The sequence below is a fragment of the Psammomys obesus genome, unplaced genomic scaffold (genome assembly GCF_907164565.1).
Source record: "Psammomys obesus unplaced genomic scaffold, mPsaObe1.curated_primary_1811, whole genome shotgun sequence".
NCBI lineage: Eukaryota > Metazoa > Chordata > Mammalia > Rodentia > Muridae > Psammomys > Psammomys obesus.
This window is the reverse complement of record NW_026585894.1, coordinates 10,949,833-10,962,418: the sequence shown is the minus strand read 5'-3', so window position 1 is coordinate 10,962,418 and position 12,586 is coordinate 10,949,833. Positions and strand designations below refer to the sequence as shown.

The following is a 12,586-nucleotide window of genomic DNA, read 5'->3' as shown; positions in this document are numbered from 1 at the left end:
TTATTAAATATCAAAAGGTCTGAAGGCAGACTCCTGAAGCAAAATATGGTTTAAGAATATGGATGACACATGCATCATTCTTGTCATGATTGCTTTTAGGTCAGATTTTTTTTTCCTGTTGGAGATGGCATACAGTGCCCCCAACTTGTATAAAAAAAAAAAAAAAACAAAGCAAGCCTCCATTGAACGTCATCCCTTGGCACTCTCCATGAACTTTAACATGTGTGACAAACATTGGTGTTTCTGGTTTATTTTCTATAGGTAAGTATGCTGGGATGTTATGCTCAGTTGAGCAAGCCTTATTAAATACTGTGTAATAAACCTAAATTGCCTGTGGCTAGCATTTGTCCTTTTTCCCTTGTATAAGAGAAATTGGAGGTCTTACAAGGTGGGGGCAGCAAATCCAGACCCCCATATGCTTACAGTTGATGATATCAGAAAATAAACCACATATCTATATGTAAATGATAAATTAAAAATCATCTATGCGCACATACACATGTTGTGTAGGACAGAATACTCAGGTAATTTTACCTTAGAAACTCTGCCTTCCTCTAAACCAAGTAATTTCACTAAAAGCCTTGAATGAATGCTTAATCCTATTTTAATCTGATATATTCCTTCCAGCTGTAAAATTCTGTGCCATTTCCAGTAACTTGTTATCATCATTAAAAAACAAAACAAAACAAAAACACTAACAGGGCTTGTCCCATATGCTAGGTCTTGATAAAGTAATCCAGAATGACTGCCCATGAGACTTTCTGGGACTAAGGGTAAAGGTGGTGGTGATGTAATGGTGAAACTGTAGTAATGTCTGGGTATACACCAAAACAGAAGTGGGAAGTGACAGCATATGTTAGTCCTCTTACGCAGAGCTGAGCTTGTCCAGCTTGCCTAGCATAGAGGGAGGTGAGCTGAGCTCGGCAGGTAGGAAGGAAGGCTGGTAGGGGGTGGGTTGTAGGGGCAGAGGAGGAGGAGTGTAAGGGAAGTTCTTTCCAGAAGCAGATAACTGATGAAGGCAGCAGTGAAGGGCAGTGCATTAGCATCCTGCACAGAAGAACAACATCCTCCCAGAGGGGAGCACATATTTCCCAGGGTGGTTAAAAGAGGACACTGTGGTAAAAGCCTGATTAGGCAAGCAGACATCTCACTGATGTCTTTAGCAACTGACATCCCTGGAGGCTTGGTACAGATCATGAGCCCAGGGCTATGGGCTTTCAGCCAGAGAGCCACATTTTCAGTCAGCTTCCTCCTCTCTGTGCAGAACTGGCCTGGGCACGTGGCTTCCATTCCTGTGGTGGTCTACCGCTTCTCTAGTTGGGAAATCTTGAACCTCATGCCTTCATTTGAATCTCTGAAGAGCCCAGAGGGCAGCAAATAAAGTGAGGAACTTACTGCAGGCACAAAATTTAAGGAGACAGAAAACCATTAAGTAATCAAGATAAAGATTTCTCCATACCATTTCTATAAAATTCAAAGCCAATGCCAAAAATTCCATGAAGTGTTATTGACAGAGTTTGACCCTGCACTTTTTTCTGGTGTAGCTTGTCATACCTTAATTTTGGGTTTTGTGACATGACTCTGAAAGAGACCAATATGTGCTGTGTTTTGGACCTCAGTAGCTGTGTCTTTGCTGAGTCCGGTTTTCATAGTGCATTTCCTTCAACAGATGAAGGGTAAGAAGCAGGGACTAATGCTTCCTTATTTTGTGCCCCCAGGGATAGCTTTGCTTTTTGTGGGAAACAATATAGAGATTATAGAAGCTTGTGTAATCAAACCTTGGCTTTGCCACCTCCCACATCTCACAAAAGCAAGGTGTAAGGGAGGAAATTGGGCTCCCTTATTCGGGTTTAGGGAACCATTCTGAATTTGTATAGAATATAGAAGCTTTAAAGCAGCGGTCCTCAACCTCTGGGCCATGACCCTTTTACTGGGGTTATATATCAGATATCCTGCATATGAGAAAACAGTTCACAGCAGTAACGGAATTACAGATATGAGATAATAAGAAAATAATATTATGGTTGGGGTCAGCATAGCATGAGAAACTGTATTAAATGGTTGCAGCATTAGGAAGGTTAAGAACCTCTTATTTAAAGTGTAATTTACCACAAGTAGCAGAGAATAACTTTAGAAGTTCTTGAGAAAATACCCTATCTGTGTTGAAGATGCATAGCTCTTTCGTAGTCCACCACAAGCATTTAGTGACATGCAAACACAATCTGAATTTGCAATTATCTAAACACCTTCTGATGTATATTACACTAATTTTCATGGTGTCTTGCCCATCATACTACATTTAGCTCTCCCAGAACATGGTGGGACATTATGTTAGGTGCTATGAAAAAGAGGCTTTTGATTCTTATTATTCAGGGGAGCCATTTTATGCCAGTCTTGTGTTGTTTGTCATGAAGGGAATCATGATCGGTAAGCAGCCCATAACTAGACTACTGCACAGTCATATTTAAGGTGGGCTACCAGTTGCCAATTCCTTGTGTTGAGTAGCCAGAAAAAAGTAATGGACCTAGGGAATAGAAAAGATGTGGAAATCAATGCGTCATTTATCTTTTTAAAATCTTTGGAAGCTGTTTGGAAGAAGAGAATGGAATTTTCTGAATCACTTGCGCACCTTTGGCCGGATAGAAAGATCTTGTCTTTTTTCCTCGGGAGGAGCTTTTAAATCAATATTCTACTTAGGCTAAAAGGGGAAGTTAGTTAGGAGAGGGTTTATTGTGGCCATTCCCAAGGCTCACAGTAGATCACAGCTTCTGTCCAAGTTTGGCTCTTCCACTGTGTGGCCAGCAGAGGGCACTGTTACTACAGAGACACCTTTAAAAATACTGTTCTGAGATACAAAAATGTAATTTGATCAAGTAAGAAGTGTGAATGACTATCCATGACATTTTAATTTAAGAAGTAAATTATTATTAACAACTTACAGATATCTGTTTGGTTAATGATTCTGTTGAACCATGGAAGGAAAGCAAAGTTTTTAAAAACTGTCTTTATTTTCAAATTTTAAAATAGCAAAACAACCAAGCAGTGTGGGAACCAATAAGAATCAATATCATCATCATACCTTTAACTTATTTTGAATGTAAGTAGGAATTTTGACTGCAAGAATGATATTTAAACTTTAAAGTGATTTTCTATTATTTATTTGGAAGAATGAAAATTGATTGTAAAAACTCATGTGATTTTTATAATTTACAACTGAGGATGCCGCACAGGCTTCTCTGGTGAGAGATAATATTAAATGTTCTGTGACTTAAGAACTGAGAATGTGAAATGTTTATAATACAATACTGTAAATAAAATAACAGTGTGTGTGATTTAAAAAAAAGTACAGTGAAATCTGTTTATTATGTTCAGCTAATATGTGAAAGTTTAGTAGAATGTTAGATAATAATAAATGACTTGTTACAGTTTTCATAACAAATATGGAGGAGACATTAAGACTTGGCTTGCACTGGAACCAGAGTTATTCTGTATATTCTATCATATGACTTCACTTGCTATAACATTGTTATAACATTAGTTGTACACATCTTTTTCTTTTCATTTCATTTTTTATTTGACACCAGGTCTCATGTATCCCAGGCTGGTGTCAAAGTTACTGTGTAGCTGAAGATGACCTTGAACTCTGAAATCCTAATTCTTCCTCCCTAGTGCTGAGACTATGGGTATGTACAACTATGCCCACCACGTAAATGTTTTCTAATACCAAAGTTCCTTTATCAGTTTTATTTTGTTGTTATTATTTTAAAAATATTTGTTTTGTTTTTAATTTTGGATAAGTATATGGAATATGCAGGTGAGTGCAAGCTATTTTATTTTATTTTCTATTTTATTTTAGATATTTTTAGGCAGGCCTTTTGTATAATCCATGCAATCCAGGCTTCACTCAAACTCACTATTCTTCTGTCTTTGCCTCCTGAGTGCTGGGATTACATATGTGTGCCACCATGCCAGGGTTTAAAGGAAATCTCCTAGAGTGCATTTGTGACATCTGACACTTTCCCTGTTAGGGATATTACAACTGGAGGAGACAGCCTTAATCCATTCTGCACAGCTCTTGTTATTTAGTGAGCTCTTCCTAATACTGAGGGCAAACTGTTTCTCCCTGTTTTACCCATCCATATTTTCACCTGCTCTTTGAGGCAGTGACATTATAGGAACTAAGAATGGTATGCTGTAGCATCCTGACAAAGAGAGGTAAGCTTCCTTTAGAAAGTGGTATGTCCATACTTTTGACATATCTATCTTTCTTTCTCAAATGCTTAACTCAAAATCCCAGTTCAGATATACTTTCACAGGTAGTGGTCTCCTGGGACTCTTTCCCCTAAAAGCTAGTTTAGGAAGGGTTTAGTGTTATTGTATGAACCTCATACTGTTGAGTTTGGGATCAGTATTTGTTGGGCAGTGGCTGTGTGTCATATACTCAGTTGCCTCTGTTGAGATGTTATTGTTGAAGTAATTGAATCTGAACTCTCTAAAGCAACAATAAGCGCAGGAAATCAGAAACCAGTAGAGGAATTCACTATTAAACATGCTTACAGATACCCTTAGTGTCCTTGCTACTGCTGTTGTTGTTACTGCTGCTGCTGCTTCTCCTCCTCCAACATTATCATCATCATGGTCATCATCATCATAGTCCTTCTTCCTCCTTGACTTGTTTGGGTGAGGCCTGCTTTTCTAGAGTAGTTTAATGTAACAATGGGAATTGTTGCTTGGGTTTTATAGTTCTTTTCCAGAATAAATAGTTATTAAGTAATAAGATGTTACACCTATATCTCAAGTATTCTTCTGGGTATGAAGATTAAAGAGTATACAAAACATAGAGTGCTCCTGTGCTCATGTATCTTATGAGTAGGAAAAAAAGGCAATAAAAAGTTATTAAATTGTTTTGATAACTATCTTGAATAAAAGCAATTAGAGTAAAGAGTAAGAGATAAGCCTGTATGTTTTAATGGAAAACAATCAGGAAAGGCTTTCCTGACAAGTGTCATCATTCAATACTGCAGTGCCATTTACTTGTGAAATAGGGCAGAATGAACAGGAAATAAGACTGTATGTAGTATGTCTGGAAAGCCAAGGAGAGTCAAAACATGGTGCCGGCTGTTGCTTCTTGGTGTACAGTGTTGATCAGATTCTGCATTTCTGCATTTTAAAAAAGCAATCCAGATCTTTAAAATACTTTTCTGTTTTAGTTCAGTTTCCTGGATGAGGTTTGTGCTTGAAATAAATACTGAAGGTTAAAGGAAGGCAGGTGGCTAAAATCTCATTTTCACTGGCTGAAGTGATAATAAAAGAAAACATGAGATGCTGGTGAATGATAAGTCTGGAAAATGGGTAGGGACTGTCATACAGGGAGTGTTGGACAAGGCTCAGTAGGTCAAAGGGACTCACAGAAGTTCAGGATTTTTACCTTGTCTTAGAAAGTTTGCTCTGGTTGCAAAGCTCAGCAGAACGGCATTATTATTACTAGTAATAATATACATTATTAATAATGATGACATTATTATTAGTAGTAATAGTACACACTGTGGATATATCATTAATTTTGAGAAAAACGGAGGTTCCTTATGGAAACCTCATTGTCAGTATTTCTGTTTATGATAGTTTAAAATGTTAAAAGATTCATGAAGGCCTGTAGTTTTTAAAGCCATGAGTTAAATGTTTGTAAGATTTTTAAGATTTTTGAAAGAGAAAGTGATTGCTGAGTAGTTATAGAAAAGCAAATCCTTTAAAAGCCAATGTCCTTTTAGTACAAAGGCTGCAATTAACTTGGTTCTATTTATCCCTGCAAATCGTCACAGGGTGTGGCATTTAAATGTTTTTCCTGTTCTTTCTTGAAGTGTCTAGAGAGAACAAAAAAACATCCTGTTATTTTCTTGCCCTTCTGAGCTCTAACTCCTGGCCAGTCAAGCTTTCTCCTTCCTGAGGGTGCCAAGGTTCCTGTTCTCACAAAGAAGCTTAAAGAAGCTTTCAGCCTTGTAGATTTAAATGTGCTTGGGGAAAATGCCTTGAAAACAAGTATACTTGACTACACAGTTATTTCTTAGCATCCTAACAAACTTCAAGGCTCATTGTAGTGGAGCTTTTAGTACAGAAATATCGTAACATGGGTAATTTATTTCAAAGCACTTAGTCTTCATGCTGACAGCTCCAGCATCTTACAATGCTAACATTTTCATTGCACAGACAGAGATGAGGCTCCAATGGGAGTTATAAAAGTATATTCTGTCATTTGAAACTGATTGAATGGATTCTTATCCAGTGATACAGTTTAACACATAGTTTTCATTTATTCTATATACTCTGCTCATTCTCTTTTATAAGTCTTTGCTATATGGTATAGGAAACAGTTGTTATTACTGTTAAAAGTTGAACTCTTTCCATGTTTAAATAATTTGGTTTCTGGTGAAGGATTGGACACTGAGTCTTTTACCTTTGAGAGTGTGTGTTTGTGTGTGCGCACGCGCACATGTGTGTGTGTGTGTGTGTTTGTGTGTGTTTGTAGTGTTGAGGATAGAATCCAGGTATTTACGTAATCTACCCAAACTCCTGACACATCAACAGAGAAATAAGAGTTATATAGTTATATAAAGGAAAAATATATGTATGTTATGAAAATGAAAGAGATTTTCCAAAAATTATTTTTATGCCTTTTATGATTCTTTGCCATAGCTGTTGTCAATAGTTATGACACAGGGTGGGGATATCATTTAGCATGCATATGGGATTCCTCCCCTCTCTGTCTTACACCCTTTCTCCCCCTCTACCCATTTCCTTCTTTTATTCTTTTATTCCTTTTTCTCTTTCTTTCGTTCCCTCCTTCTCCCGTTTTTCTTTGCTTTTCTTTCTTTCTTTCTTTCTTTTTTTTTTTTTTTTTTGAAAGCATTGTGGTCTCATGTAGCCTAGGATGACCTTAATCTTGCAATATAACCTAGGATAAACTTGAACTTCCAATCCTGCTTTGCATCACCATGCCTTTTTATGCAGTGCTAGGACTGAACCAGGGCTTTTTGAATGATAGTCACTCATTCTTTTCTCCATCTTAGTGACATTCCCAGTCCAATTAATCATTTATGATGATTATAGAACTTTTAACTTGTCCTGTGGTCATTCAGTCAGTTATGTTAGATCCCACCATTTTCAGCTAGCCTAATAGAAGAAGGATTTCTGGCCAATATTCATATTTTCCTCAAAGAAAAATGAAATTGGGGTGGGATAAAAATGTAGCTAGATCCCTTAAGCAGTGCTCTAAATAACAGGAAATTTTCGACCTATGGACAGATGATTTAACAAATGAAAATGAAGAAAAAAGTGAAATATCTTCTTATTCATTTATTTGGTACAAATCACAACAGCTGGTAATGTATCACGTTGGTCAGCACACTGGAGAAAAGCATGCAAATCCATTGCTAGATCGCTAGTGAGTATGCAATTGCTACAACCTTGGCCAAAGTGGTCTGCCATGCATTATTCTTCCAAATATCTGTCATTCTCATTACCTCATAATCTACTCATTCAGATTACCCCAGTTCTGATGCCCTTTCCTATTTCTGTGTCTGCTTTCTCCTAGATGGTGGTATTTGTGATTCTCACCCTCAGACTGGTAGCCTGACCTTGACTCCTGAATTCTGTAGTTCCTACTCAACTGCAAGTCATTCTCATGCAACATTTTGGTTTATCTTGTCTGCTACACCTTTGTGTTCTTTAGAACAATATGCAAGTTCAAGTCATCACTGCTAGCTGATTTGTGCATGTGCAAAAAAAAAAAAAATCAAAATTTGAGTTACTTTTTTCAGCCCTGTGTGCTTCTGCCTGTTCTTTCTGCAGCCATTGCTCATGTGCTTATGTTATATATAAAACTTGTTTAGCCCTCTTTACCTGTCTCATTAATTTTATCATTTGGTTATTAAGTATTAAAAATTAGTATCATTTACTACTCAGTGATAAGAAATTTTCAATCACTGTGATCTTGTCTAAGTTAGGATGAAAATAACCTCCAAGCAAAAACCCAAAAAGATGGGTGATGGAAACACACAAAGATTGACTAGGGCAAGAAAGGTACTGTTGAGAACAAAGAACAAGAGTGTTTTGAAATGTTTGATAATGGTAAACGCAAAACTCTGTATGGTAACATTTGCTGTTTCTCAATCTCTAAATTGTAAAGAAAAATGAGTACTGTAAGGACTACTACAATGAGGAACAGACTAGAATCACTAGTAACATCATACATAACATAAAACACTGAAATAGAGAAACTCTAAGATTTGTGTTTGTAACTTCTGAAACAGAGGTTCAACAGGCCTCTTTCCATTGGCATGAACTGTTGATGAACATCCTGAAATTCAAAGTTACCTTTGTATCTAGGTAAAAATTTTAGACTATTCATTGCAAGGAATGAGTAGATAGAGAAGCTCAAGAAACATTATGGGCTGCATGAAAAAAAAAAAGTGGCAGGCAGAGGAAGCAGAGCATGAAGTTGTTCCCAAGTACCCTGGAAGTGACAAGATGAATATAAGAGATGGCAGTTTTCCTGAACAATGGAGATGAAGTGGTCCTGTTATTCTATAAGTATGTGCCAACTTGGCCACTTCAAAATTCCAGAATCCTGGCTCTTTTAAAAGAGAATACCGGATACTATTTTATGTCTACATGAATGAAAACAAACAACCAAGGTTAACCGAAAACTACTACTCTGAACTATTATTCAGTGGGTTTTCTACTGAGGTTAATCAATATTTACATGAAAATGATATGGGCTTGAAAGTACAACTGATTTGGGACAGTGTCACAACTGGAAAAGTAATAGTGAATGCTGGTCCTTGTGCACAAATTATCTCTGTTTTCTTGAGAATAGCTCTTCTCCTTCAATCCCCGCATTGGACCTTGTTGTACTCATAATGTTCATGGTGGACTGTACTGGATTTTGTGAAAGTAGCTCAGAGAATTTTTTTTCACTTGTCCTAACAATAGTAGAAGAAGGGAGAGAAATAAAAATCTCAACCCCTAGTGAAAGTGGACAAAAATTTTAGAACCAGGTTGTTACTGGTTCTGAGTGTCTTCTTCCAGTCATGGAAGAAATTGAAAATATACCATTGGGCAAAACACTGGGTTCACAGAGGGGTTGAAGAAATGGAGTTAAGTAATGTTGCCAATCTGTTGGCTCTCATTCTGAGAATATACTTGAGAAGTATTTTACAGATAGGATTACCTAAAATGTTGATAAAAGTAAGCCAACTTAGGTTAGCATCCAAAAAATCAAAGACTATGACAGTGTGCATTCTGCGTATGAAATCATCAAGCAGGGAGAGATCCTTTAGTTGTGTACATGCTGACCTTCAGAGAGGCTTCTGTGAAGACACACAGCCCTAGGAATGTGTAATCGACCAAGGTCAATCAGTATGTTCTCTCTACTCTTGACAGGGAAGAAGGAATGTGAACCATCCACCCAGTCCTCCAAACAGTGCCACATACCAATAGTTGAAACTTGGGATTCAGACCCTCTTCTGGTACTTCTGACACTATGCTTGGTGCTCCATGTGTTGGAGGAAGAAAATGGGGAAGACCAAGATTACTTCTCTGCAGCAAACTCCATTTTCTCTGTTCTTTCCTTGCCACTGTTGTCATTAGCAGCATTTTCACAGGTGCATTGTTATCACCATGAGGTCAGAAAAAAATGGAAAAGTAATTGCCAAGGAACCACAACTGCTAATGTAAAGTTTGAGAAATGTCATTGAGATGCACCTTGGCTTTTTATTTCTGTGAACAAACCAATTATCTTGGACTTTTACAATGCTACTCACCCTCTAATACAAGAGTCCTTAATTCCTCTGACATTGATAGTGCAAGAGTTTCTGGCACATTCTAGATCCTAGCAAAGTAAGAAGGGCCTGCTATCTGTGCTCTCTCCTCTTCTTTCTGAAATTTACTTTATTCTTTCTGATTATGTCTAGTTTGGTATTTTGCCAGAGGGATTAGTTTGGCATAAATTCATTTGTTGTGAGTCAGTTCTTTAACTTAAGTATTGGCTGGTACTGAGAGGCAGAGCATTTATCATTAATTCCTAGGTTTGCATTGGTACCTAACCAAAGGAGGAAAAGTTAGTACAGTTAATTTCCATAGTTCCTTCCTGTTCTCATGTTTGCTTTACCCCTCATGCTTTGACGTGCTGAACATCCTCCAGAAAAAGAAATGCTGACACTTCCTGTTCCCAAAAGGTACTGCAGAATTCATTTCTAGATTAGGTTTGAGGGTTTAATTCACCTTGTAATCTCATTATTTGCCTAAGGTGTAATTAAAGTGAACTTTGAATGATATTTCCAATCAGATTTAACATGGAAGAAATAACAAAGCTGGATGTAAGACACTCAGATATTATTCTATTTCATCAAAGTCAAATGGTGAACCTACCTGGTCTTTTATCTACTTACATACATTCTTAACTGCTGTTTATTTCGAACTCAGTTAGGTAATTTGTCTGGGAACAGACAGGAAGTCTGACTAACATTGCTTGATCCTTTGCCCTAACTGCTACTGTGCCAACATTATAGCAGGAGCACCCTGATTGCATAGGATAATGATGTGGAAATGCCTGAAGAGAGAAAGGAAGAAGAGTAAATGTTGACATAAAGTTGCCAAAAAGAGATCTTAATATAACCTAAAATGCACAAAGGCGACCTGGAGATCAAGGTGTTGAGTAAGGAAGTATTGCTTTTGAGCCACAGTGTTAAAAAGGCCTTGCTCACACAGTTGCAAATGAGTGGCCCACATTCTCAAGCTCAGAAGAAGCAAATGTGGGTTGAAAGCCCATTATCAGATACTGTGAACCTAGTTCTGGGCAAGCATTCACATTTATTCTAGCCCACAGATGTTCTTAGCATTAGCTGTATTTTGGAGTCAAGGAGGGGGGCTCTGAAAACTAACATTCTCTAGATTGTGTTTCCAATAGTAGAGCCAGTGCCTATATATTTGGAAAACAACTGGTTCTACCTATAGCTCTACATGCTAACTGCTGCTTTGAGGTGAAAGGAAACTAAGACAGAATAATAAAAGAGAAATAGTAGTGGGTTTAGGTAACAAGGCAAACATGATTGATTCAATATTTGTTCTGCCACTAGTTCAATGGGCAGTCTTACCCAAGTCACTCTATGCTTTTCATAGCTTTGAAATGAAAGTATTGTATCTTGGTCTCCAAGGTTCTTCTAACTCAGTTATTGTCATATTTAGAGAAAACTGCATCAACCATATTGGTTGACTTTGTGATTATCTAAGTCTTTACACAAAGACCAGAGTAAATAGTAGTGTTAAATTATATTCATGCCACTTGAAAACTGTTGTTTGGATTGATATACTTCGGTGGTAAAGCCCTTTCTTGGCAAGTTAAACACCCTGGGTTTACTCCCCAGCATTTTAAAAATGTGATTGTGATTCAACATTTACATGTTTTAGGTCCTCCCAGAAAAGAAAGTTAAGTATAGATGACATAGAATAAAAAGGAAATGTATGGTCAACTTTTTAATGAGAAAACACCTTCCGTGTGTGTGTGTGTGTGTGTGTGTGTGTGTGTGTGTGTGTGTGTAATATATATTATGTAACATTCTATTACATATAATAGAATTTGGGGAAAATAACTTTATAAAACACTTTCTACCATTTTAACACTTTATACGTATCATTTTGTTAAATATAAGTGCAGATATCTAGATTGTTAATGCTTTAAGCTTCTGTGAACAATTAGTTTCTTCTTAGTCATGTCTACAGATAAGTATTGGAAGTCAGTCGCCATCTTTGCCAGTATAATCATATGACATTGTTGTTGTTTATTTGTTTGTTTTTCGACACAGAAGGTTTCTCTGTGTATCCTTGCCTATCCTGGACTCGATTAGTAGACCAGGCTGGCCTCGAACTCACAGAAATCCACCTGTCTCTGCCTCCCAGAGTTCTGGAATTACAAGTGTGTGCCACTGTGCCTGGCTACATATGCCTTTGAAGAATGAAAATTTCTGATATCTTTCCTATACATTGGTATTACCACCCTGGCTATTTTACTTCTTGATTTGATCAGACTTAGAAAAACCAATCTTTAAATTGAATTACATTAACTAGGAAGTCAATGTAATATAGTGAGAAATTGACCATTATATTATTTTAATTTTGTAGACTCTCTAGCCTTTGGATGATAGAATAAATTGATTAGGGCTCCAATCATTTAAATTAAAATGCTGAGATAAATTTCATTCTTGTTTGAGACAACATCCAGTTTAAGTCTCAGAAGTAATCCTGTTGAGGATAAATGACAGATTTTACTGTGCTTTATGTTAGAACATTTTAATCTGGTTCAGTTCAAAAGTAAGTCACATTTACAGGAAGATGTAGTAGTTTGGTATAAGCTAAGTGATAGGAGTAGAATTTAATGACAGCACTGTCAAATAAGTAGAATTTTTATGCTTTAAATTATCAATATTCTCCCCCAATTAAAAAGTTTCTGTCTATTTAAGTTCTGTTTTTGGGTCTGTGAATGAATATATGTGTTACTGTATGATGTGTGTGTGCATATGTGCTTCTATGTTGC

The 12,586-nt window shown here is 36.9% G+C and overlaps 1 protein-coding gene across 5 annotated transcripts in view; it reads left to right on the top strand.

Annotated features, from left to right (window-relative positions):
- LOC129671012 (melanoma-associated antigen 1-like) overlaps window positions 1–12,586 on the top strand; it is a 212,236-nt gene that overhangs the window by 52,408 nt on the left and 147,242 nt on the right. The window contains exon 1 of one of the 5 annotated variants that reach the window (XM_055599655.1): window positions 10,127–10,232. The exons of the other annotated variants lie outside the window; for them this stretch is intronic. The gene's annotated coding sequence lies outside the window, so the exon portion shown is untranslated. Of the gene's footprint in view, window positions 1–10,126; window positions 10,233–12,586 lie in introns of those variants that run through there. 5 annotated transcript variants of the gene reach the window in all.